The sequence below is a fragment of the Martes martes genome, assembly GCF_963455335.1.
Source record: "Martes martes genome assembly, chromosome: 1".
Classification (NCBI taxonomy): domain Eukaryota; kingdom Metazoa; phylum Chordata; class Mammalia; order Carnivora; family Mustelidae; genus Martes; species Martes martes.
Genome location: NC_137888.1, coordinates 103722212 through 103748935, shown reverse-complemented (window position 1 = coordinate 103748935; position 26724 = coordinate 103722212).

The window sequence follows — 26724 nt, the reverse complement described above, 5'->3', positions numbered from 1 at the left end:
TAAAATAAGATTTAAAAAATTTAAAAATAAAAAACCAAAAAATTACTAGCAACCAAAATTTATAAGATATAACTAAATTGGCACTTGGAAAATTTCTAAATGTATGTTTTAAAGTTTTCTTTGCTATTGATTTTTAAAAATTACATTGTGTTTAGAAAATGTATTTTATATAATATGGATTTTAAAACTATACTGAGTATGGTTTATAGTCTAGATTAGAATATAGGGAACATTTAAAAATACTCCATGTCTGCTTACAAGTATTCATTCTATGGTTTGAGGTAGATTATCATCATTTTTCTTGATAATTCAAAAATCTGTTGACTCATCAATGGAAGCTTCTTTCCTTATGCAGTTGTGTTTTTCACTTTGCCTGACAAAATTCTTTAAGACCTTTACTTTGGCTCCCTCAGGGAAGACTCACTTTTGCTTCTGCAAGGTGTCTGAAGTAATACCAACTCAGGAACACATTTACTGAACTTTTAGCTGGGAAATTTTATGTGGTTATACAGGTAGTAAAAGTTCCATCCCCAAACTTACACAAGAGCAGCCTGAGGTGGCTGGGAATCTTCAGAGGGTACTATTTTCTTTTTGTTGTCTGCTCCTCCTAGAGCCAAGGCTGTGATCAGCATGTATCCTTAACATCTCCTTCTGTGGGAGATATCTATATCTATATCTCTATATCTCTATATCTCTATATCTCTATATATCTATATCTATATCTATGTGTATCATCTATATATATATCTGTGGGAGATATATATATATATATCTCATCCTACATCCCTGTCCCTGTCTAAGTTTTTAAATCTCCTTCTTCAAAGATATTATACTTTATTTCACAATTATGTGATGATAAATTAGACCTTTAAAAATAATTCGAGGGGCACCTGGGTGGCTCCGTGGGTTAAGCATCTGCCTTCGGCTCAGGTCATGATCTCAGGTCCTGGGATCGAGCCCCGCATCGGGCTCTCTGCTCATCAGGGAGCTTGCTTCCCCCCTCTCTCTGCCTACTTGTGATCTCTCTCTCTGTCAAGTAAATAAATGAAATCTTAAAAAAAATGATTTGAAAACTTCAAATCCATTGTGAGCACTGGCAAGACACTTCAAAGCTAACTAGACCCAATGTGATTTGAAGACCAACCAGTTGTGGTCATTGGTCTCAGAAAGGGAGACACAGAAAGCATATCTCTAGGCAATTCATTTCTCAGTAGAGTCTGGCACTTTTCCTTGTAAGATTTAGCAGTCTATTTGCTCAGTAGGGTCTATTTGCTTTTTTCTAAGATTTGTAGAGAAAATTAATAATTTACTGGATAAATCCTTGCATGTTCATATTAACATATTTCATCTTTATTTGCTCTAACAGAATTAATTATTTTCAAAGAATTACAATCACTATCATCATCATGGTCATTAATTACTACCAATATCAGTGAATACATACTGAGTATGGGGTACTACTAGGTTTCATATGAATTTACATAATTCAGAAGACCATTTCTCATAATGAAATTTTTTAACCCAGGAGAATTAAATTATGGTTCTTTCAGATAATTCATAATTATGCTTCTTCTTTTTCCTGACCTTTCTTCAGCAACAGTGATTCTTTATTCTTATACATTTTTATTTGACATTTTACATCTTTTAGACTAACAAGACTAATGGAAATTTTAAAGTAGTTGGTTTCTTTTTTTGTTTGTTTTAAAGATTTTATTGATTTATTTGACAGCAAGAGACAAAGTGAGAGAAGGAACACAAGCAGGAGGAGTGGGAGAGGGAGGAGACTCCCCACCAAGCAAGGAGCCTGATGCAGCGCTCAATCCCACGATCCGGAGATCTTGACCTGAACTGAAGGCAGACGCTTAACAACTGAGTCACCAGGAGCCCGAAAAGTAGTTGGTTTCTAAAGGATACATCGCAGCGCCTTCAAGGAACCTCAAAATAGGAGAAATAAAATTGTCCTTGGAAGTTAAGCCTCAAAATCAGCACACAATGGCTCAAAGAAGAGATTTCCAGGCGACTTAAACTTAACTAAGTGCATCGGATGGTATTGTCTACTAGTTTCATTCTTACCTTGCCTGTTTCTTCACTTTAGGGCTTACCCCTACCCCAGCTAAGCTATCTTTCTCACCACTCCACTGAATCCTCTCTTGCTAAAGTCACATATACCTCCATGTTGCCTAATCCAATAGCCAAATCTTAGTCTTTAGACTTCGAGAGTGAGCTCTACTCCTCAGAAGACTTTTCAAATAATTAACACTCCCACCATCTTGAAACATTTTCTTCATTTGGTTTCAGGGATATGTGCGGCTGGTTTTTCTCCCGTCTCATTGACTGTTCTTCCTTAATCCCTTTGCTAGACTCCTCTTATCCCTGCTGCTAAATGGGAATTGTCTCAGGCCTCAGTCTTGGCATGCCTTTTCTTTTCTATCTGTAATCACCATCCTGAGGAATTGAATTCAGTCTGTGCTTTAAAAACCGCCTACGTGCTGATGACTTCAGTTCCAACCTCTCCACTATTGATTGTAGACTACCAACTATTTATTCCACTTACTCAAAATCTGCCTTCTGATGTCCAATAGGCACACTAAACTCATCGCATCCAAAAACAAATCTCGATTGCGTTCTCCTACCCAAATATGGATTCTGTATTCATCTATTGGTCAGGCCTCAAATTCTGAGTACATCCTTCAAAATACATTCCAAATGCCATATTTCTTAATTCTTTTGCCATTTTCCGCTCTGCCCTAAGGTACCTTCATCTCTTACCTGACCTTGCAGTGTATACCGATCCTGCTTCCCAATTGGCACTGTGCCCTCATTAGTTAATTCTCCATGTTGCAGCTGCAGTGGTACTTTTAAAATACAAATCTGAGGGACACTTATGTGGCTCAGTTGGTTTAACATCTGCTTTCAGCTCAGGTCATGATCCTAGGGTCTTGGGATTGAGTCCCACATTGGGCTCGTTGTTTAGTGGGGAACCTGCTTCTCCCTCTGCCTGTTGCTCCCCCTGCTTGTGCACTTCTCTCTCTCTGACAAATAAATAAATAAAATTAAAAAAATAAAATACAAATCTGTATTTTATCATTTTACTGTTGGAAACCCTTAAATAGCTTCTATCATATTAGGATAAAATCCAAAATTCCTTATCATGGCCTAAAAGCTTATAGGACCTTTTCTGATATGGTCCCTGACTGCCTCTCTCAAATCACACTACCATTTTTTCCCTCACCCTTTGAACAGTAGATATTGGTCTACTATCTGTTTCTCAAACATGTCAAGAATGTTTCCACTGCAAGGCTTTCCCCATGTCTGAACACTGGTCTCATGTCCACTTGGCTTGCTTTCTTACTCATTCAGGTACCTGTTCAAATATCACTCCCTCAAATAGTCCTTCACTGACCACTCAATTTAAACTACATCTTTTTTTTAAATTTAAGATCGTATTTATTTATTTATTTATTTATTTATTTATATGTCAAAGAGAGAGAGAGCACAAGCAGGAAGAATGGCAGGCAGGTGCAGAGAGAGAAGCAGGCTCCCCACTGAGCAAGGATCCCAATGTGGGACTTGATCCCAGGATTCTGGGATCATGACCTGAGCTGAAGGCAGCAGCTTAACCAACTGAGCCACCCGGGCATCCTGTAAACTGACATCTCTTAACACTCTTTTTTTTTTTCCCTGCTTTCCTTCATAGCACCTACTATTAACTGGTTTTGATGATTAATTTACAGATTTACAAATTTTTTCACCATTTTCTGTTTCTCCCATTTGGAATATAAGATTTATGATAGCAAGGATTTTATATGAAGCACTTAGAATAATCATACCATTGGGGCACCTGGGTGGCTCAGTAAGTTAAACGTGCAACTCTTTGTTTCGGCTCAGATCATGATCTCAGGATTGTGGGATCAAGCCCTGTGTTGGGCTTCATGCTCATTGGGGCATCTCCTTGAGTTTCTCTCCCTCTACCCCTCCCCCTGCTTGTGTTCTCTCTCTCTCTCCCTCTCCAAAATAAATAAATCTTAAAACAAACAAACAAACAAACAAACAAAAGAATCACCATAGCCTTATACTACCAGAACCTAGGCAGTCAATAAGTGTTTGTTAATGTTAGAATAGATTAATATAAGGGGGACCTGACACAGTTGTAAATTTATGAAGGTAATGGATGGGAGCTTCTCAGAAAGCCACCTTATCTTGGTAACCTACTCAGTATTTTGTATATTTGTACATGTATTCATGCAAAGCTTCATTAGTTGCTTTCTCATACAAAAGGGAGGGTACAAGGATGGTATGAATGAGTTCATTAGGTCCTGAGCTCTGGCAGGATCACACTGATAGCATGGTGGTAGTGAAGATCAGAGCTCCAAAGTGAGACAGACAGAGTGAGTCTTCTACCACTCAGCAACCATGAAATTTGGGACAAAATACTCTCTGCATTTCTTGGTTTCCTCATCAGTAAAATGGAAGGAAAAAGAGTATTTACATCATAGGATTATTGTCAGTGTGTACACAAATCTTAGAATACTGTCTACTACATGGTAAGTACTCTAAATATTTGCAATAATTATTACCATCATTCTTTCATTTCTGTCAGTCTTTCAAAGATCAAACCAACTATTGGATTTTATATCACAGAGATGGATTCAAGAAAAAAGAAAGTGAAAAAGTCTTTTGAGTTCTGTTTTCATCATTGACTCTGAGTTACTCCTTTAATTTGGGAAAAGTGTTAAGTGGAATGAAGGCTTGCCATCTGCCTAGGTCCCAGCAGGTGGGTGGAGAGTAACCAGGAGATTACAAAACACACTGCAAATATCAAATGGCAGGAATAATGCTGAAAGTAATTCCTTGTAATTTTACAACTATACTATGACCAATGGCTCCACCAAAACTCAGTTGACAATTTAACTCTTGAACCCTGGAGTTAACAAGGGAGTCACCAACATGGTGATGGTCACCCAGCTAAGCAGACTGGATTCCACATTTATACCTAGAGTAACACCAGGAAACAGGAGGTGGCAGAGGGGCACTTTTTTTTTTAAACACACACTGGGTACAAAATGTCTGTTTTCCCTCTGTTCAAGCCTTGCTCCTTTATATACTAGCTTTGCTGAAGAACTGTTTAAAAGAAAGCAAAACACAAAACTCTAAGAACAACATTTACTGAACACCTACCATGTACCATGAACCTTCCGAAGTGTTTTATATGTATTAATTCATTTCATCCTCACAATTACTCCATGAAATAAGTGTGTTTAACATCCCAATTTTACAGGAAGAACTGAGACAGTCCCAAGAGGTTCAGGAATATACCCACGGTCACACAGCTGGAAGCGATGGAGCTGGGATTCCAGCCTGGGTAATCTGGCTCCCGAGTCCAGAAGCTTAAGCATGCTACTCCGTTATATTGTTTAGGAAACCGCTTAAGCATACAAATCTTACACGCATTTTGGTTATCACTACTATACTTATTACTACAAATAAACTCTCCTTACGTATGGAAACCTATCCATTTCTCTTTACAAGTTTTTTAGGGGTGAGTACAAGGTACTGGATGACACGGGGGAGAGCTACATAAGCCTTATAAAACTTCCCGTGCAAATGTGTAACTGGGACAAATTCACTCGCATTGATTCTATTGGCTCACTCCTCCTGCAGTCTTGTTTTAGACAGTTACCTGACTTCTTGAACAATGCAGTGTGTTCTTTTGTTTTTCCAGCAGAGTTGTAGGAAGGCCCATTGTCTCTGTTCTTCAGCAGCAGGTGGAGTGCTAGAGGGACTAAAAATGGAACAGCCAATCCTCTCTGCCTCTCTCTGCTGTGTGTGTGAATTTTAATAGGTACTTTCTGAAGTTAGGTTCCAACTGTCAAAGAGACACATAATAACAGCGGACAAGAGAATATTACTCAAGGCAAATACTGGCCTGAGAGATACCTCTACTCAAAGCTTATTCCTTATTCCTTTAAGACTGATCTGGAAGTGGGGTAGGAGGGACCAGTGGTGTCTTTTGTCCTTCTTCAGCTGAAGAGTAATCTTTTTTGACTCAGTGACTGTGGTGAGGCAGAGAGAACCAAGATCCCGGGTAGAGACATAATTGCTGGTAAAGACATAATTAAGGATGTTTTGTCTAAACTTCCTTCCAACCTGAAATTCATGACACAAACATTTTATTGTGCTTTGAAAATAGAGTAAGACGACTCCCCCCTGCTCGTTTTGGCATTTGGGTTCACGAATGTGAGGAGGAGCCCAAGATTTACAGGCAGTTGGAACCTGATTTTACTTGCAAGCTGTGACCATTGGCATATTACTTGTTTTCTTCTTTGTAGAATGGAATTTGTAATACATCCTGGATTGTTGTGAAGACATTAACACATACTACAGGACATATAAAATCACTCAGTAAATGGTGGCTATTATTATTAACTATAATGTTCAAAGTTCTTAAGAAACCTGTATTCTATTCAATCCATGCAGAAATGTCTTAAATGATCCATTCATTTGGACCTGTATTTCCAAAAGTTAATAGGCTTCCTAGATAGTTAATAGGCTTGATAGATAAGACTCATCAACTTTGCAGAGACATATGAGAAGTACCACATCAGGGACAACCCTTCGAAAATAAGGCACACTCCTTACACTGGGCAGAATGTGTTTATATCCCATTAAGCATCCTGTATACCAATGGGTCTTCAAAGTCACTTCTCTGTGCAGTATTTTCTTCATTCGTAAAATGAGGGCATTAGCTCAGCTCTGAGTTCCCTTCCAGCTCAAATCTCCTCTAGTTTACTGATGAGGTGAGAGGTGATTTATTCAGAGACTCTGGGTTTAGGAACTGTGGGTTTTAATTATAAAATTGCTCACTAAGAAGCAAGTTACTTTCTATTATCTATTCTAAGAGGTAAAAAGACTGTAAGTCTCCAGAACTGTGTATTATTATCTTCACCACAAAGCTTTGTTGTACAACAGAGGTACAAAATACCTGCCAATTTCAGGTATTAATTGGACTGCAAGACACCTATAGACAAAAAAGCATCTCCTGAAGCTAGGAAAACAGGCTGGCTTCAGAAACACAGTATATGACCATTTCCTATGGCTCAGTCATTTCTGTTTTAAGACACAACCACTTAACACATACCTTTATTCCTTGGAAACATTTTTTTTTTCACAGTGTTTGGGCATAATCTGTATATCAAGTGGCAATAAACATTTTCCACCCACACAAGTTGAACAGTGTGACATCATTCATACTATGACAAGCCTTGCATTTAGAAATCCAGAGAAATATTAGTAATTTACTCTAAAAAACTTGAATATGGTACTTTATAAATATAACTTTTAACGCTATATTAAGTAGGAAATGAGAACAATAATAGTGTTCTCTGAGCTCTTTGAAGTAGGCCTGTCTTATTAACCTTTATTTCCCCAGCACCTGCCACAGGCAAGAGGATATTTAAATATTGAAAAGAATACTTAATATTTGTGTGAGGTATATTTGAATTGAATTCATTTCTTGAATTCGTAGAGCACTTTCTCAAGTGTCATATGCTATCCATTACATCCCCATGTCTCACTTATTTTATAACTGAAAGATTATACCTCTCAATCTCCTTTACTTATTTGTCCACCCCTTCCTCCCCTCCCCTCTGGCAACCATCAATTTGTTCCCTGCAGTTATGAATCTGTTTCTACTTTGTTTTGCTTGTTTGTTTTGCTTTTTAGATTCCACATATAAGTGAAATCATACAGTATTTGTCTTTCTTTGACTGACTGATTTCACTTAGTGTAATACCCTCAAGGTCCATCCATGTTGTCACAAATGACAAAATTTTGTTCTTTTTGATGGCCGAGTAATATTCCATGGAATATGTATACCCCCACATCTTCTTTATCCATTCAACTATTGATGGACACTGGGGTTGCTTCCACAGCTTGGTTATTGTAAATATTACTGTGATGAACATGGAGATGCATACACCTTTTTGAATTAGTGTTTTTGCTCTCTTTGGATAAATACCTAGAAGTGGAATTGCTGGATCATGTGGGAGTTCTATCTTTAATTTTTTAAGGAGATTCCTTACTATTTTCCAGAGTGGATGCACTAATTTACATTTCCATCAACAGTGCATGAGAGCTCCTTTTTCTCCATATCCTCACCAACATTTGTCTCATATAATCTCAAAAAAAAAAAAAAAAATCTGTGAACTATTTTGAAAAGTAGGAGTAATTTTTTACCCAGGATCTGATGGTGAATTAAAAGTACATCTATCCTTCAACCGCAGTCCTCTCTCTACAGTTGCAATATTAAATGCCCCTAAAGAACATTTTGGAATGAGTCGGACTATTGCTTCTTTGCTGTTTGAGTTGGAAACTTAACCATTACTTAACCCCTCCAAGCCTCAGTGTCCTTTTTTGTAAAATGTCTTTGTTGTTATTTGGATTGTTTTAGTCAATATTCTGCCTAATGTTTGTAGCTTGTAGCACAAAACCTGGCACATGGGGGAACTATTATTATTGTCATTATTATGAAGTTACTCTTTCCAGTGGTAAGATACGACATTTCCTGCTATAAAATCAGGAACTACTGTTTGTCATTTCACTAAATCTAGACGAGTTAACATATCCCTTTTTGGCTTGATAAAATACAGAATTTCAGAGTCATCACAGGGAACTGAAAATGCTAACTACCCCTCCCACCAAAGGCAAACCCCACTCCCAGACCCCCATTCTGTGTGTTCCTGAGCATCCACTCAGCCAGACCTGCTGGGAGAAATTAAAGTCAGGACAAGGTCCCCATGCAGAGTTGAATGATTCATGTACAAACGCCCTCTCTGATTCATAACAAGGAACGAAATCATCCTCTCATTCCCAGAAGCCTGCAGAGCCAGCCTCATTTGGCAGGGACTGTGGGGGCTCCCAGCTTCCGGGCATGAAGTTTGGCTGCATTCTGAATGCTTGGTGATGACCAAATTGGTGAGGAATATAGCTGTGCAGCAGAGCTGACGACTCATGGAGGTACTGTGGGTAATTAGAGATTCATTACAATCCCATAGTTTGTATCATGGCTCGAGGTCAACACAGGGTCACTGCACATGGCAAACTTAGGGAGCTGTGTCTGGAAGGATGACGCCAGCTAGGAGAGGCTGGGAGAGCAAAGCGGACAGAGATGAGGAGCCAGGGGGGCTGGGGTGCAGATACACAGCCAGGGACTGGCGACAGCCCGGATGTGGGGCAGTGGGCCCCGCAGGCGCTGGGGAGGGGAGCAAAACACAGGCAGCTGAACTGGCTTCCCCACCGCCATCCCTGCCATCTCCAATTAACCTTCTAAACCAAGGGTTTCCAGAGACTGGCATGTCAAGGGCCAGTCCAATTTCAAAAAATAATTGGGGCCTGACATAGGGTAGCCAACTTTTTATTTTGCAGAGTAAGGACATTGAAAACAAACAAAACAGTTGCCATCCACTATCACCATCACTTCACAAGAGAAAGGGTATTTTTACACTAAATAATGTAAGAAGGACATAATCTCAGGATAAATGACAGTCATGTAAATTTAATTAATTTAGCTTACCAAGTTGTGGTTATTTTTCTCATTACCATGAAGACTCAGGAAAACTCTCTTGCAGACTGGCTTTAGGTTTTCCCTCGAGATTTTCCACAAGGGCAAGACCCAGAGAATGGTTTTGTAAAGAATATTCATGAGAAGAAAAATAACACTACAGACTTTATGAACTTTTTATGAAGAAAAACTTTTGAAGATTTCTTTATGAAAAATTTTGTGAAGAAAAATGGCTTCCGTTCCTTCTCTATACATTCATTTCATTCTCCAGTGAAAAAGAAGAAGAAGAAAGGTAAAGAAAAGGCAAGTTACTTGTTAAATCTCTTCATTAGGATGGCTTTTGAAGTTCTGGTATAAAAATGTTTCAGTGGGGGGCACCCGGGTGGCTCAGTCAGTTAAGCGTCTGCCTTTGGCCCATGATCTAAGGGTCCTGGAATCGAGCCCCACAGCAGACTACCTGCTCAGCAGGAGTCTTCTTCTTCCTCCCCCTCTGCTTGTGCTCTCTCTCTCTCTCTCAAATAAATAAATAAAATCTTAAAAAAAGAAAAGAAAATGAAAAAATTGGGATGCCTTGGTGGCTCAGTTGGTTAAACATCGGCCTTCAGGTCAGGTCATGATCCTGGGCTCCTGGGGTCCAGTCCTCCACTGGGCTCCTTGCTCAGCAGGGAGCCTGCTTCTCCCTCTGCCTGCTGCTCCCCCTGCTTGTGCTCTCTCTCTCTCTGACAAATAAATAAATAAAATCTTTTTTACAAAGTATGTACATCGATTAAAAAAAAGAAAAAGAAAAATGTTTTAGTGGGTTTTAAATGGATTTTTGACACTGTATTCATTCTTTCCAGGTGACATAGCAATGATAATTTATGCCTGTAGAGCTCTTTCACTTGTAAAGGACTTTCACATTTATAATCTCATTTGAATCTCCAAATTCTGAAGCTGGTTGTTACTATGATATTACCCATTCTACAGATGAGGAAACTGAGGATAAAATCTGTCCAAGGTAACATATTTGATAAACTGTGGAGGTAGGATTTAAACCCTTGCCCTCTGGTTCCAAATTCTGTGCTTTCTCTACTCAATGCAAAAAAAGGCCATCCCTTAATATTTTGCCATGCTCAGTACATTTTATTCTCCAGAACAAGACTATTACATTTTGGGTAAATTTTATAGAGAACCAAAAATTCAACCAGAGTACACCTAAAATGAAAAGTTATGTTTTCAGCCCCAAGACACTCTAATTACAAAGAGTGATTAGAGCAAACATGCTGTATCTAAAGCCACATTTCATTATTTTGAGTGGACTACCTGCAGGATGGGACCACACAAAGAGAAAAGCAGAAAGCACCTAGTGAACAAAACAAACCCCCGAAGTGTCAGTGCCTCACTGTAGCTGATTGCCTGTTTGTACTTTAGATTTCATTTTTTCCTTTTAAAAAAGACATATTTGTATCTCTTTCTGCTCCATCAAATTGACTTATTTAACATGTGCCAATTTGTTCACATTCTGAACTGGGAAATGTGTCCTTGCTCTATTGAAGCCTTTCTCTCCAAAGGTGGTAGGTAGGGGGCTGTGGGGCAAGGAGACTGCAGTTTGGGTGAGAGATGGGTGGGATGCGTTCCTTGGGTGTGACCGGTTGGGTGAGGGCCCATGTAAGGACATGAGGGATGGTCTCCCTCCAGCCGGGTTTGATTCTCCCAAGACGTCTCTGGTGTCATACTCACCTTCTTGGTGTTGAAAAGCTGCTTGAATGCTGGGCCCACCCTCAATTTTCTCTTCCCTTCAATCCTAATGCACAGCAACATCCAGAACTGGAAGAAAAGGAGGAAATCACGTTTTAGGGAGAGAAGAGCTTTGAGCTTAGAGATTAAAATCAGGGATTCTCGTGTCTATATCCCTTTGAAACTATGCAGGGCTTTGGGATTTGCTTCTGCAGAAGTCTGTAGACCAGACTTCTAAGTAGGTTGTAACTAGTAACTTTTTGAATTTTAAAATTCTTTGAAAATGAGGGGAATTGTGAAGCTTAACAGGTTTTTTACCCCCAAACATGTGTCTCATTTGCCTGATTAATGGAGCCAAGATATTAGCTAATTAGCTCCTAACCCTGAGATTAAAAAACCCTTCATGTAAATTCAAATAACGTCCTCATCTGAGTTGATGGAATTGCACAAATGATAATTCCTTGCTTTTGAGACTCTACCATGGTTATATACAGTATCATCATTGGTGGTAGTTGGGTAAAAGTTACAGAAAGTGTACTATTTTTGCAACCTCTTCAGAGTCAAACTACTTCAAAATCAAAGTTACTAAAAACCCCACAAATTCTTTATATGGCTCTTTCCTGGAAAGCTAAGAAGGCTCCAAGAAATAAATAACATTAGTGGAAAGGTGATAAACCATATATTCATATCCTCAGAATGCTGAGTGTTGTTCTTTTTTCTTTTTTTTAATCTAGATAGGTCAAAATAATAATCTAAAAAGCTTCTTTGCTAGGTACCTCCATGCGTTTCATGAATAGTTGCTTATCCTTGCCCTGTGTTTGCAGACCAGAGGACCTCCATTTAGAACTAATGAAAGGAATGTTTCTCTCTAAGAAAATTCTATACAAGAGGTTTAGGGAATTAATAATAGTTACCATCCATCATGGAAGGCACAGGCCTCTGGGCCCTCATATATATTATGTCCTTTAATCCATATTCTAAGCCCACAAGGCAGTTCCCATTATTCTCCTTTTACAGCTAAGACACTGACACACACTGGAATTGAGGGACTTGTGGGAGGCCACCCAGCTCTGAGGTCCAGGTCCTCCAGAATAAGTACCTGAAATACCTATCCTGCACCAGGTTTAGTTAACTGTAGAAATTTAATGAGAACAATGTAAAATTTCTTATTCACTCAGTGATTTTTTTTTTGACATCTATTTTGCTATACATGTTTATTCTGGAAATTTTCTCTTTTAATCATTCATTAATTGACTGAGTCATTCAACAAACATTGATGGAGTGCCTAGAATGTCAAGCAAAAACAGAACTGCAGAATAACGCTCCTGTCCTCATGGAGGTAGACGGATAATTATTTAGCTATTTTAAAATAGCAATAAGTCTATGGAAGAAAAGTAAGGGGGTGAGGGACAGGAAAGTACAGTGAGGGTTCAGATGTGGGAAGGGGGAGGTGTCCGGAAAGGCCTCCCTGGGGTGGGGGACAACAGATGAGCAGAGACCTGATGCCGTGAGTGGCAATGCCATAAGGAAAAGGAATAACAAGTGTCCCGGCTGTGAGGAGGGAGGGGTGTGAAGCAGGCTGGAACTCAGCAAGCTGGGAGAGTGGAGCCGGCATGGGTGAGTGGTAGCCTGGCTAATCACTACAGGGTTTTGTCCCCTGTGGTAAAGAATTTGGGTTTTATTCTAACTGTGATAGGAAGCCACTGGAAAAAGACCTGGTCAAATTTACATTTCAAAAGAATCCTTCTGGATGCTGCCTGGGAACTGTGTGTTAGGGAACTGGGATAGAAGCAAGGGGACCATTGGGGGCCAGTCAAGGGATCCTGGTAGCTTAGATGAAGATAAGAGTTACCTTCCATCCTGGCTCTACAGTCGATGGCTTTCTGACAGTAAACTCTAATATTGAATGTCTTTTGGCTTCACAATGTAGGGATCCCAACCTGCCAAAGCTGTGGGCACAGAACAAATAACACATTTTGTATTCTGAATGTCTCTGGGAAAGGAAGAAAAACATGACAGGTGAAAGGGAACAAAGAGTGTGTGTGTTTTGCCATTGTCTCTAAAAGTAGATAATGTGCATTTAAGGCCCTCCCCCTTTCAACTCATCTTAGTGCTTATTTCTGCCCCACTAATTTTTACATAATCACATGTGGCCTTTCTGTGTAACTTCCTTTAAGGAGATGGATCTCTTCTTTCCAAGAATACTAGAAGCTCCTAAGGGCGGTTACTATGTTGACAACTCTTATATTCAATGACTAGCACGTTAGTGTAACATGCTGAGTGTGAAGAATGTATACTTTGAGAATGAATCCCTGTTTAGGTAATTGAACTCATGCAACTGAAGTGTGACATTTATTTATTAAATTTAGAAAACACTTTGGCTGTATTGGATGTCTTCTACCTCTGCTCCATCCTTTCTAAAGGACATTCCATGGACTGTGGTTGCCCAAGATATTGAGGTGGGCATAGATGTGAAGAGGTGGCCAGGGTTTTGTGGTCAGCTTGTTTGGAGTATCTATGGGACAACTGAACTTATATAAGTTTCTTTACTGTAGGACTCCACAACGGTTTTACTATGCTAATGTCTACTGTGAATATCCAAGGAGTGACATAATTTGTAACCTTTCCTTAACTGATTGAACCATGGAACTCCTTTTTCTTGGAACTGTTATACAGAGCATCTCCTAAGACTAGAGTAATGAAGACATACACTACACTTTGCAAAAGATTTCAGTGGAAATCATGATAGGTAATAAAGTGGGTAGACTTCTGACTCTGCTAGGAAGACCAAAGCCTGTAGCAAAGAATTAGCAAAGGCTGAAATTTTCTTTTTGGAACTCACCATCAGAAATACAGTATTGAAACACACTTTCTACCTTAATCTTAGCAAAATGTTGACTGAGTTTGTCATCCTGGTGTGAAATACAGAATTCACTCAATTTACTGTTTTATATCCAAATCTACTACAAAGTAGTCTATTAATTTCTTGGAGCTTAAAAGACTAATTCATAAAAGACTAATTCATTTGCCAATCATTTTCTTCAAGTATAACACTTAACTAAAACCAGTACCAAAATTTGTTGCTGGGTCTGCAGAAATCACGTCCATTTTCACGGTCTCAATGTGCCTGCAAATAATGACTCCCCAGTTATGCTTGCCTTCCATAATGATGAAACCAAGCAGCAGCCGTGAGCAGACTACACCAGCAAGTAGTGGCAGCGGTGGTCTGGGCAGGATCTCTTGACATTAGTCCATGAGTGTCATTCTGGGCATAGTCAGGCGCCAAGACCCACAGCAGTTATGAGAATGATCAGGTTAAGGAGTCAAAAGCAACACAAGAAGAGCAATTAGAGCTTGGTAAGAAGATAATCAGAGTAGTATTGACCACATATTATAACTCAAAGATCCCATTGCATTTAACTGACAGAGACAGTGCCAGCCTTTCTTCCATTAGCGTCTGTCAAAATCTGGTTGAGAATGGCGACTGAAAAATGAGGGTACCCCAAACCATATGCTGAAAGACTCGAGAAACCCTGTGGAAGCTGGCATTGCCGCCCAAGGAGCCGAGATGCAGATATTTTACATCACAGGGTATCTTCTAGCACAGGCACCAGATCTTACTCCCAAAGCAGCCCTTCTACGCAGAGAGATGAGATCTTAAGAATTGTGGCTCATTGTTTATTCAGTTAATTTTAGTGTGTGTTATCTAGGAGAATATTAACTAAGCTAGATTGCTATTTAACTTTATAGCAGTAGCTTATAACCTACTAATAATATATTTTGATTTAGTTTTTTTCCTTCCTTTTTTTTTTTTTAATTGATTTATTCGAGAGAGAGAGAGAGAGAGGGAGAAGGTGAATGAGTGGTGGGAGCAGCGGAGGGAGAGGGACAAGCAGACTCCCTGCTGAGCAGGGAGCCCAAAATGGAGCTCGATCCTGGGACCCTGGGATCATGACCTGAGCTGAAGGCAAACACGTCACCGACTCAGCCACTCATGTGCCCCAAGTTTTTTTTTCTTTCAGTTTAAGTGCTTTTATGCCTCTCAGGCAGTGGAATTTATGTGTGGCACAGGTGCTTTCTTAAGAAGAAAAAGCAATTGATATTTGCTCCATTTTAAAAAGAGAGACACCTAGATGCCAAAAGACAGAGACTGTGGAAGCTCTTCTGAGATCCATCCCAGGCTTTGTGAGCTTTAGTCCACTTCACTATGTTGAATTACAATATACTTGTTATGTTACCATTTGACAAGATATAGTGTGTCATTGGAACCACGACCTTTGAGGTGCCTTTCTGAGTTGCCACTGCCTGGGGTGAAATCCAGCAGTCTCAGTGTGGCTAATAAGGTCTCTGCCTACCACGTCCTCCATGCTCTGTCACCTTGACATGGAAAAAATTTCCAGCTCCTCATTTCCTACTCTTTCCTTGTGACTCCTCCCCTCTCTTCTAGGCCTTCCTTGGGGGCCTTCTCTGACACCACTTGCACCTCGTAATTCTACCTCCCATTCCTCACCTACCACATGCGTGCACACACATGGAGAAGTACTTCTTAGCAATACACTGTTTTAACATGCATCTTCCCACCAGTCCTAAGCGCCTTAAAGCAGGGGCCACACCCCCTTAACTCATTGTTGCATCCCTGTAACCTATCACAATGCCAGGAAAATTAATGAATACAGAGTATCCCTATGATATTTACAGTGTTTATAACTTGTGACTTTCCTGATAGCTCTACTATAGGATTTTTCTTTGCCTTAGTTAAAAGTGTCACACTAAAATTTCAAAAAAAAAAAAAATTTTAAACAAACTTTACAAGTTTAGTTAGGCTTCCGACAGGGTCCAAGCTCTTAGGCCTGAAAAGAATGCAGTCTGTAGAATTCTTATAAAAGCTCGAGTTCCTCCAATCAGTAGCAAACATTCTCTGCAAGCTCCTTGAGAAGAGTTGTGTACATTTTGGGTCTTATGGACATAAAGCTATAAATGGCATGTTCTGGGCATCTGAAGATTTAACATTTGCCATTTCAGTTTGTCAGCCTAGGATACGTAATATTTTGCGATTTTTCCCACTCACAAAATTTAACAAGTGATCTGTGCATCTGGGTTGTGAAAGTGAATCATTTTTTTAACTCATTATTTAATATAGTAACTCTTAAGAATTAAAAATAAACTGCTTATTTGTATAACAACACCCAGTGAATGAAGAATCAACTTAGTGACAATTGAGAAGGGAATAAATTTGTGGTGTGAAGATGTGAACAGAAAATAATCCACGGAACATCCAGGATCATGCAAAAACTTTCCATTTTCTCCAGTTTGGGATTATTAGGGATTTAGGGTTGCCCTTCATAAATATCAGGGGTCTCACATACACATTTGGTATTTCAGCACAGTATAAGGGTCATCCCAGAATAGAATTGTTGCCACTGATTATAATACATCAGAACATTTTCCTGTGCTTGAAAAATATACTAAAACATATATTAAATACATCAAAATTCATTGACAACAAACTTTTTTTGTGTGGAAAGAACGGAAAACTTTTTGAATGCTCTGGAAAAATATTGGCCAACTTGACCATTTTAATTTTGTCTTGGCTGGGAGTGGACTAGAATGATCACCACAGTGTATCATTGTCCAGTTTTTCTTGGATTTTTTTTCTCCTTCTCTAACTCTGCCCTCCACCCCTCTCCTTGCAGAGCTGGTGCCTCTGGACGTTGCTGCGTCACCAGAAAGGACATAGTCTTGCTTTTGGCGATTTGAATGCAGGGTGGGGTTCATTGATATGTTACACAGAACCTCCTACTCCAAGGGCCAATGCTTGGTTTAATCTTTTTCTGTTGCTGTCTTTAAATTCTTAGTAACTTTAACTTTGAACTTGTGTTTTCTGAATTCAGTGGAGCAATGAAGCATGAGCTTGAGCAAAGGAAGTACACGCAACATTCCTGCCGCCATTTCTTGCCTAACTTACTCATGTGTAGTAGTCATGATACCCCATAAGCACAGAATTCTGGTGGACCTGTGATGTGGGACTTCAGAGAGACTGGAACTGAATACAGAACTTTCTTCTAATGCAAAAACAAAGTGATGGGATTCTAAGAACCATGAAAGACCAAGGAACCCACCAAATCCTCCTTATTTATGTTATTTCCTTGTGTTAGCCACATATGTATGTTGAAAATCATGACACAGAAGGACAGGGAAAGATAGGGCAGCCCATGGTTCAGTCTTTCCTTATTCAACAGTAAACCGAAGGTGAAAAGTATTGGTAGAATATGAAGATAAAAGAAATGAAATAAAAATGATTGTTTGTTTTGAGCAATGTTCCCACTCTCCAGTAAGAACAAAAGACATAGGCAAGTGTGAGCTATGAAAAATGCGTTGTGTAATATCAGTGACTCTGCATCTGAGTTAAATGCTCTTTATAAAACTGTTTTTGCACCATATAAAGATGAGTGGCAAAGATTCATGCTAATAATTGAATTTAAAAAATTTTTTTCTTTACGTAGAAAGACAGTAAATAGCAGTTAAGAACATCATGACAAATTGGGGAGAGAGCAGACAAAAATGAAAAAAATTGTCTTAATGCCTTTAATGGTGCATTTTTCTTGCTTTTTAAACAAGGAGCTCCACATTTTCATTCTGTACTGGGTGCTGCAAATGTGCAGCCAGCTCTGGTCACTGGCTCTCTGCTGACAGGCACAAAGACTTCCGAAGCCTCTGACCCCCAGGCCCCTCCCCAGGCCCTCTTCCCTAGACAGAAGTCATTATAAAGGAACTAGGAGTTGCTTGGATTTGTCCAACCCATGTGGGTGGGAAAGGAAGGGTTTAGTTCATTTGGGTGTATCTAGAGCAGTAGTTTAAAAATTTCCCAACACAGTGCTATTTAGCAAGTAGTGCTACTAGTCATTATGCTGATTCTTTGCATGAAATTGCTGACACCTTGGAAACTGCCTAATGATACAGAAAATTCTATTTTTTCTGTGTGGAATGCCACTGGGCAAGTGGGTATTACTTATAGATGTATAAATATTGTGCATATTAGCATAAGGAGTCACTTACAAGTCAATAAGCTTTCTGAACTGTGGAAGAACAAAAGGGAAAAAAATCACAGAGAAACGAATAATTTCATAGGATTTTGTTTGATTATTTCTTAACCTTGGTAAGGCGAACCACTTCTATAAGATGGTGATTTTAATTTTATTTCGAAGGTAATACAAAGGCAACGTTAAATTAGGTTTCCATTTTACCATTTAGCCTTGAAAGAAAAAATACATACTTGCTTTCATTTTAGAATCCTGGGTAGAACAACAGAAGATTTTGAAACATGGCAAAACGAGCGTTCATTGTTACCTCTTTAATCCTTCTTTTGCACTCTGTTCTTTGGATCTGCTCCATTCTGACTTGCCTTTATTATTATTATTTTTTCATCCAGCTACCCTTGAAGCATATTTGCAAAGCCATCAGTAAGGAGAAGTGTACCACCCACAACTATTACTTGTTAGCATTAGAGGTCAAAGCATGGCCTTCCATAGCTCGGGGCTGACCCCATGGGACAAGTCTGTTTCCAATTTCAATTCCTAAAGTTAGAAGACTCTTGCTTTTGCTTGGTTCTTATTCTCATTACCTGTATACACCACCACATTAGCATGGCCTATTCAAACGCATACCTGGGATCTTGTGGTTTCAGAAAACTGGGTTGAATCTATTCGTGTAGCTTGTGAGGGTAAAGAATTGGCCTCTTGGGGCCTCCATTTCTCACTCCCAACTTGAGGGGAAGTCCTAGCATATGGAGTTGTCATAGAGATGGGATGAGATAACACATGCAGAGTTAGGGAGTGGCACACGGAAGTGCTCCGTAATTCTTTTTTGGTCTTCATTTCCCTTCCATAAAAAACTTCACACACCCTTAAAAGTCAGCTTCTTTTGTATGTTTAAAAAAGAGTGAAGTTTTTGCTATGTAAAAATTTCAAAAACGTGTATAGGTATGTCCACTACAAAAAGTGTAACACCTCCTTCCAAACCCCCAGGCCTATTGTGTAGAGAGCCAGAGAACATCTTTTTGCAGATTGTCTTGCGAGGGGGTTGCATGAGGATCTATGCAGCTAGGTCGCTTCCCAGTATTTATAATTACAGATGAGGCCATGCTGTACACAGCCACACGCAAGTCAGTCTCTGCCTCTTTTCACAGTTGCCTGCTGTTCCCAGTCCCTATTATTTCTTTCTTTTTTTTAAATTTAATTTTTTTTCAGTGTTCCAAGATTCATTGTTTATGCACCACACCCAGCGTTCCATGAAATACATGCCCTTCATAATACCCACCACCAGGCTCATCTAACCCCCCCACCCTCCTCCCCTCCAAAACTCTCAGTTTGTTTCTCAGAGTCCACAATCTCTCCTGGTTTGTCTCCTCCTCCAATTTCCCCCAACTCACTTCTCCTCTCCATCTCCCCATGTTCTCCGTGTTATTCCTTAGGCTCCACAAATAAGTGAAACCATATGATAATTGACTCTCTCTGCTTGACTTATTTCACTCATCATAATCTCCTCCAGTTCTGTCCGTGCTGATGTAAAAGTTGGGTATTCATCCTTTCTGATGGAGGCATAAATATTCCATTGTATCTATGGACCACATCTTCTTTATCCATTTGTTCGTTGAAGGGCATCCTGAACTGGAATTCCACTTTGTGGATGCCCCACAATTTATTTTTAGTGGACTTTTGGTTTGTTTCCAGTTTTTTTGTGATCCCCAACAATGTAGCAGTGAACATCTTTATGTACATGTCTTTATCTGTCTGGGTAATTCCTTATGTAGGGTGCCTTCCCAGAAGTAGAGCTGGTGGGTCAAAAGGCATATTCATCTTTACTCTGTATCTTTCCTACATGTCCCTCTCCAACTCCAGCTCCATCACTGATCTCCTTATCCCCTCTGCCAAAAAAATCTAAATTATTTACAATAATAATCTGATACAATAATAATATTAATAATCATATTTTCCTACTTTCCCTTCTTAGGGTTGTTGTGAAGAACAAATGAATTTGGTGAAAAGCCTAAGTTAACTTTAGCATACTATGTGGAATTTGGTATAATGTAAATTTTAATAACTCAGGATATGTGGTAATGCATTTACCACATACAATCAAATGAACGACCTTGACCCTCTTAGGAGTTTGGAGAGACTAAATCCTCAGGGGAGGTTTTTTGGGAAAGACTTGGGTATTGTCCTGAAGTCATTCCACACATGTAGATATCTATCCTGCGAGTGCTAATCCTAAACTGCAAACCGTCTCTAGGGTCCTTTTCATTGAAAGCATGCTGGATCTTCAATGTAAGGACCAAAATAAAGTAACACGGATGAGGTTCTCCCCCAGTGGGACCTTCTCTAGCCTTATGCAACTCGGTTACAAAGGGACACACTCATGGTTTTCTCAAAGTTGGTGAACTTCCCTAAGTGGTTTTAGAAGCTCAAATTACAAACAGCTTCCTAATTGTCTTTGAAAACCACCCTTCCTATGAGTGTTGAGTTATTGCTGATTGAGTCTTATCCTTGGGTTTTACTGTGTCCTTGCTGACAAGCTCTGGATCCAAGGAAAATACAGAGAAATGCTCTGAAAGCAAACCTGTTCCTATCCATTAGAAAATGCCATTATTCAGTGGCTGCCATAGACTCAGGGAAACAATGCGATCCTTTCATAACTCTATTTCTCTAACAGTCCTCATTGTATCTGCCCTGTCCATGAATGGGTTCCACCATGCAGGAAGTGACATGGCACAGTGAGCTTAAGAATATTCCTTATTTTTGTTCAGTTGGGTAATACCACGTGTCTAACTACAAAGCAAGAGGGAAGTAATGGTAACTCACATCACAGTGAAGATGGTTCACTAGTCTGATTAGCTCAACTGAACAAATTTTGCAATTGAAGCAATGTCATAAATTTCAATTGTGTGCCTTAAAGTCAAATTTTAATGTAAGGACCTTTTTGGAGTAATTATAAAATAAATAGGTAGAGACTGTGATCCCTTTTCCTCAGAATATTTTGGTTTCCTTTATAAATGAAAACATTTCCAAGGTCACATAGTTAGATCAAGCTCAAATCTGCCAGACTCCAAAATTTAAGTTTTCTATCAAACTAGGTCAACTGCCAGATAAAAGGGGAGCCTGCCTTCTGTGTAAAGTTCTAATTTGTAATACTTCAATGCTGCCCCCAAAGCAAACATTTTCTTCACAAATTGGCCATCTCAAGGGAAGTTTTTTTTCTTTTTACCTCTCAACAGTCTCCATAAATTATATTAAATCATGGTCTGTTTATTAATAATCAGATCACATGAAAATGGTTAGGACGATTTTGAGCAAACTTGAAGAATGTGTTTGGAATTATTTGACTTGATTCACAGGGTAATGGTGTATTTGAAATTTACTTTGGGGGGGATTTCCAAAAGATATAGGCAGTGATTATCTGGATTAACTGAAACTGGGGCACCCAGGAAAAGCCTATGTGACTGCCAGCTGGCAGTGTCTAGGGGCAGAGGAAACACAGAGGACAAAGAAAACAGAGCAGGTGTCCTATAGTAGCCCCAATCCAGAAGTCACAAAAGAATACTCCCCCATGCAAGTGTGGCTTGTCGCTGAACTTCTTCTGACGTGGGCAGCTCTGTGTGTTGTGGGTTGGGTGAGTTGCAGTTGGGATTTATTTACTTAAGGATGGTTAGTGAGTCTATAATATCTCTCTTTATTTTATTAACACACTCTAGGTTCTCTCTAGTTGCAAAACTTGGCTTCTCTATCTGAGGGTTTACTGGCTATTCCCTTAAACTTCTCTGATTCTTCTGATTATTAAGAGAATAGAAATAAATTAAAACAGCAGCTGGCATCATGCATGGCCATGCATTAGGAAATATTCATGGTTAATAGTCAGGGTGACTGTGTCCCACTGCAAGAAAGTCTCCCACTTAAATCTGTTGCCTGTGCCTAATTATGAATGGTACCCTCTTTCTCCTTCAGAGGTTTGTTCAATAAATTATATGGCCACCCTACCCATAGCTGATATGACTTTGCAGAACTTGAACTGAGTGCTGAGACCAGACCTCTGAGTGTTCTGACCTTCAATGGCACTCTAGCTCCTGACTTCATCCTCTCCATGAAGAGCTGCTCACTAAGTGTTATGTAAGAGGTCCTTCCTCACAGCAGAACAAAGCCAGTTAGAGAGCAACTTGATATTCCTGTGAGAACAGTCAGAATTTCTCCATCTTGAAGGCTCACCTTTCCTTGGCCATGGCTGGTTCCTGAAAAGTCTTGAGTTTCCCACTATAGCCAACAGGGTGGGTGGGGCTTATTCTCTGGGAAACATGGCACCCTCCTCATCCAACTACTCTCTCAGGCCTGATGTTGCTACTCAGGCTTCTAGATAAAACCTTTCTTGGCATTCAAGCCTTCAGGCATCAGAGCCAGCTCTGCCTGTCGTCTTCTCTACCTAGCCTTGCACGCTCCTGCCCTCAGGCTTACATGTCTTCCAGTGAGATAATTAGTCCATTGAGGGCAGACACCACTTACTGGAATCCTTTGTATCCCCTGCGACCTGCACCTTGGTAATGCTCAGTAATTGTTTATTGATGATGCCAATTTTTACAGACAAACTTTATCCCCCAGTTTCTAGTGCTGATGTAAAATGCCTATGAAATAGCATTCTTTATTTTGCCCAAAGCTTACATATTCTGTACATCTCTCTTCTTTATCATACTTCAGTATAAAATGAATCAATACAAAGATTTCAAGTGTGAAACACTCTGAAAGCTTCTAAATAAGGAAGCTAATATGAAAACATTTATAAATAATTTGAAAATTATATTTATCTTGATTAGATCGAAGACAGGGGTGGTGTCTTTAGGAGGGCCACTGGCATAATGTATAGATGTTACTCAGAAAGGGAAGGAGGACTGAGAAAAGAGTCTTCTCCCCTTAACACTGAGTAGCTTTGTCTGCCATCTTGGCCAATTGCCACCTTGGAGTGCCCTCAGAGTCCTGAGGAGATGGGACCCAGAATAAATACTTGCTTGTTAGTTCTTGGGGCCAAGGTCTGATATTTATTACTCATCTCTGTAGTAGCTGAAATGTGGCAGGTGTTCAATAATCTTTCCTTAAACAGGATGGTGGCAAGAAAGATCCATAGTTTTAGGCACCATCTGGGGATTATGAATACTAGAGGAGGCATTACAAATGGATTCTCTAGGAACACTTACTAGTTTATCTTGGGACTATAACATCTGGAAGCTATAACATCTGGAAGACCAGGCCCTAACCAGAAACTAGTTCTTATTCAGAGCATAGCAAGATTTTTATTTAACTGTTATATGTAGATCCCTTGGGACCTGACACCTGTTGGCCTTATTCCCTAACACATCTGATCTAATAGAATTTGTTGCAGAAATACCAGGCCATCGGCTATCTTGTTGTTCTCTTTGCCTCATTACCCTTCCCCACCTAGAAAACGCTTCTTCAAGGCTCAGCCCAGGCACTGAGAATTCCATCACCAACCCAATCTCCTTTGTGTTCCCATGTCAACTTGGGCATAACTTATGTCTTTTTATTGGAATTGCTTATTTTCTTTTTATCTTCCCCACATAGTAAACTCTGTAAGTCAAGAAACTTATGAGCTTCACCCTGGTGTCTCCAAAACCCAGCATAGTTTTGAGCATAATTTAGGTGCTCAATGAAAGTTTGTGCAACTGAAATGAGACTGTCTATGTACTGGTGAACATCACTCTGTATTAAAACTCTATGAATGAGGGGTCAAATATTACAATGACTTCGGTGCTTTCCATCTTACCTTCTTTAAAAAGCTAGGGGCTAAATTTAAACTGTCCCTAGCTAGTATATTTATTTGTAATGAGACTGAGGATTTTCAGGGAAAGAAAAAGAAAAACTGACCTATGAGTTTGTTCTTTTCACCCAAAATAATCTTCTGGGAAGATGATACCTCAGCATTGAGATCAAAGATAATTGTACCTCTCTTAGAAACCCCCAGGTTATTTTTAAGTAAAACAAAATGGGATGATTATAAAAGATTATGTTTGGAAATATAATTATTTCCTAACTTCTGAGCACATGCCTTGAGAGTGTTTCTTTGAATACATGCACCGACAAATATTCCATTAAAGGATAGACTTGTTTACAGCAAAAACATTTCAGTGCAACAAGGTTATCCACTTAACAATTTCTCATAGTATATTGTAATTATATAGTGTAATTAAAAATAATCTGATTACTAAAAAAAACCACATGTAAATTCTAATTATTCTCAAAAGCATATATATTAAAAATGCCTAATTTAATGTAAAGTGGATCAAAGTTGGGATATCTCAACTCAAGAATCTTTTTGGTGTATTCTTTTTTTTTTTTTTTAATTTATTTATTTATTTGACAGAGATCACAAGTAGGCAGAGAGGCAGGCAGAGAGAGAGAGAGAGAGTGGAGGAAGCAGGCTTCCCACTGAGCAGAGAGCCGGATGTGGGGCTTGACCCCAGGACCCTGGGATCATGACCTGAGCCAAAGGCAGAAGCTTTAACCCACTGAGCCACCCAGGGGACCCTTTGGTGTATTCTTGAGCAAGGGACTGATAAGATATAATAAAGGAAAAGCTTGAAAATAAATACTGCCTTTTATTGCCTCACAGAAATATAAACAAATATATTTATACATCTGCACAGTACACCAGCCCCTGGCTAACTACTGCTATGTGATATACCTTTGGTCATATTTCAGAAATTTCAAAATGATAACTCACCTTTCATAGGAATAATTAGACAAGGCAGATGCCAATTATGCAGAGACATTGCAAGGATGATTGGTTGTCATTTACCCATTATTCCAAAGGGACATCTTTCTAACAAATAGGTCACTACCCAAGTTCTATTACTGTTAGGAGGTCACAATCTCAAAGTAAAAAATTCCAGTACTATGGAGGTACTCCAAAGAACTGTCCAGTATACCTATTAATCTGAAGCCATATCAGCTACATTCAAGGGTTCTGGGATAAAATACATAGACTGGATAAGTTTTGCTCTTATGTTGCCTTATGTGGTGACAGAATTGAAAGGATGGGAAAAAATCTAAGTTCATTCAATAACTATTTTCTGAAGATCCATAAACATGGTGCAGGACACAGAAAGACATTGCATGGTTCCTGCCCTAAAGTAATTTAGGGACTAATTTGGAAGATGTCATTTAAGCATGAACAACAATTATAGAACAGCAAAAGCAATCCATTTTGAAGAAATGTCATGGGAGATTAGAAGGTACCAAATAGGGGGTTTTAGAGCAGTGGAAAGGATCTGTCTTCCTGCCTACGTAGGGCTGGTTTCCAGGTCATAAATGTGACCTGGAAATGCAGGTTGCAGTATTCACTTTGGCTCTGTGGTCTTGACGAAAGCCCTGATTTCAGAACATAACATCGCTGACCTGTGCTGATAAGATGGACTGAGCGATGCCAAATGGAACTTGTGATTCCATTTTGATTCAAGGGCCTCTTAGCTTGAATCAATGGCAAGAACCTGAATCTTCAGAAAAATGTCTCTGGTAAACTGACCATGCACTCTACTGGGGGGGGGGGGGAAGGTGGAAGGGCCACCAAGCATGTAGTATGAGAGAATTAAGTTGAGAAAAATGCATCTGAAGGTGAGTTTTTTTTTTTTTTTAATCACTAAGTTTAGGAGAGAACTATGAAGAGAGAGCTATGAAGCTGCCTTGATTTCAAATATTTCCAAGAACATGCCACATTAGAAAACAAGCCTAAAATTCAGAGAGGTTGAGACCCTGGTGAAATTTCTAGATCTACTTAATTTCTGTTGAAGCAAAGAAAATTCAGGAGAAATTCTCTTCATTTTGACATTTTTATTTGAGGTATTCTAAAACACAGCACGAATTCAAATGTACAATTTTCAACTTACACACACAAAAAAACAAAAATGAAAAGTTTTCTAGAGCTGCCATCTTCTTCTTACTTTTATTTATATAATTTATTTAGAAAATATTTAAATTTATATCTTTTAAAAATTAAATACCTTTACCACATTTTTGAAGTGTGCTAAGTTGTAGCTTACATGCCTAAAGAAAGTTCAGGGTATGGTGGAAATCTGTTCCTTTTGCTCTCCTAGCATCATTTTCCTCATTTATAAAATGATATTAGTACTCTTTGAGGAATTATCTTGTCCTTATTGTATGTGCTTCTGCAGGCCTACTAATCAAAGGGCACTCCCTCTTCTCTATGACAAAGATGAAGAGAAAGTGTTCCAGGCCCACTGAGAAATGCCTTTGTGCTCGTCACACTGAATGGTCAGTTAGAATCCTTCTCTGGGATTTTATAGATGAATTCTTGAGCAAGAAGCTCACTCTCTTCCCCTGGGGTCATTAAGGTGTGATGATATAATCCCAGCTACTCTGGCTCTAGTTGCAAAAGAA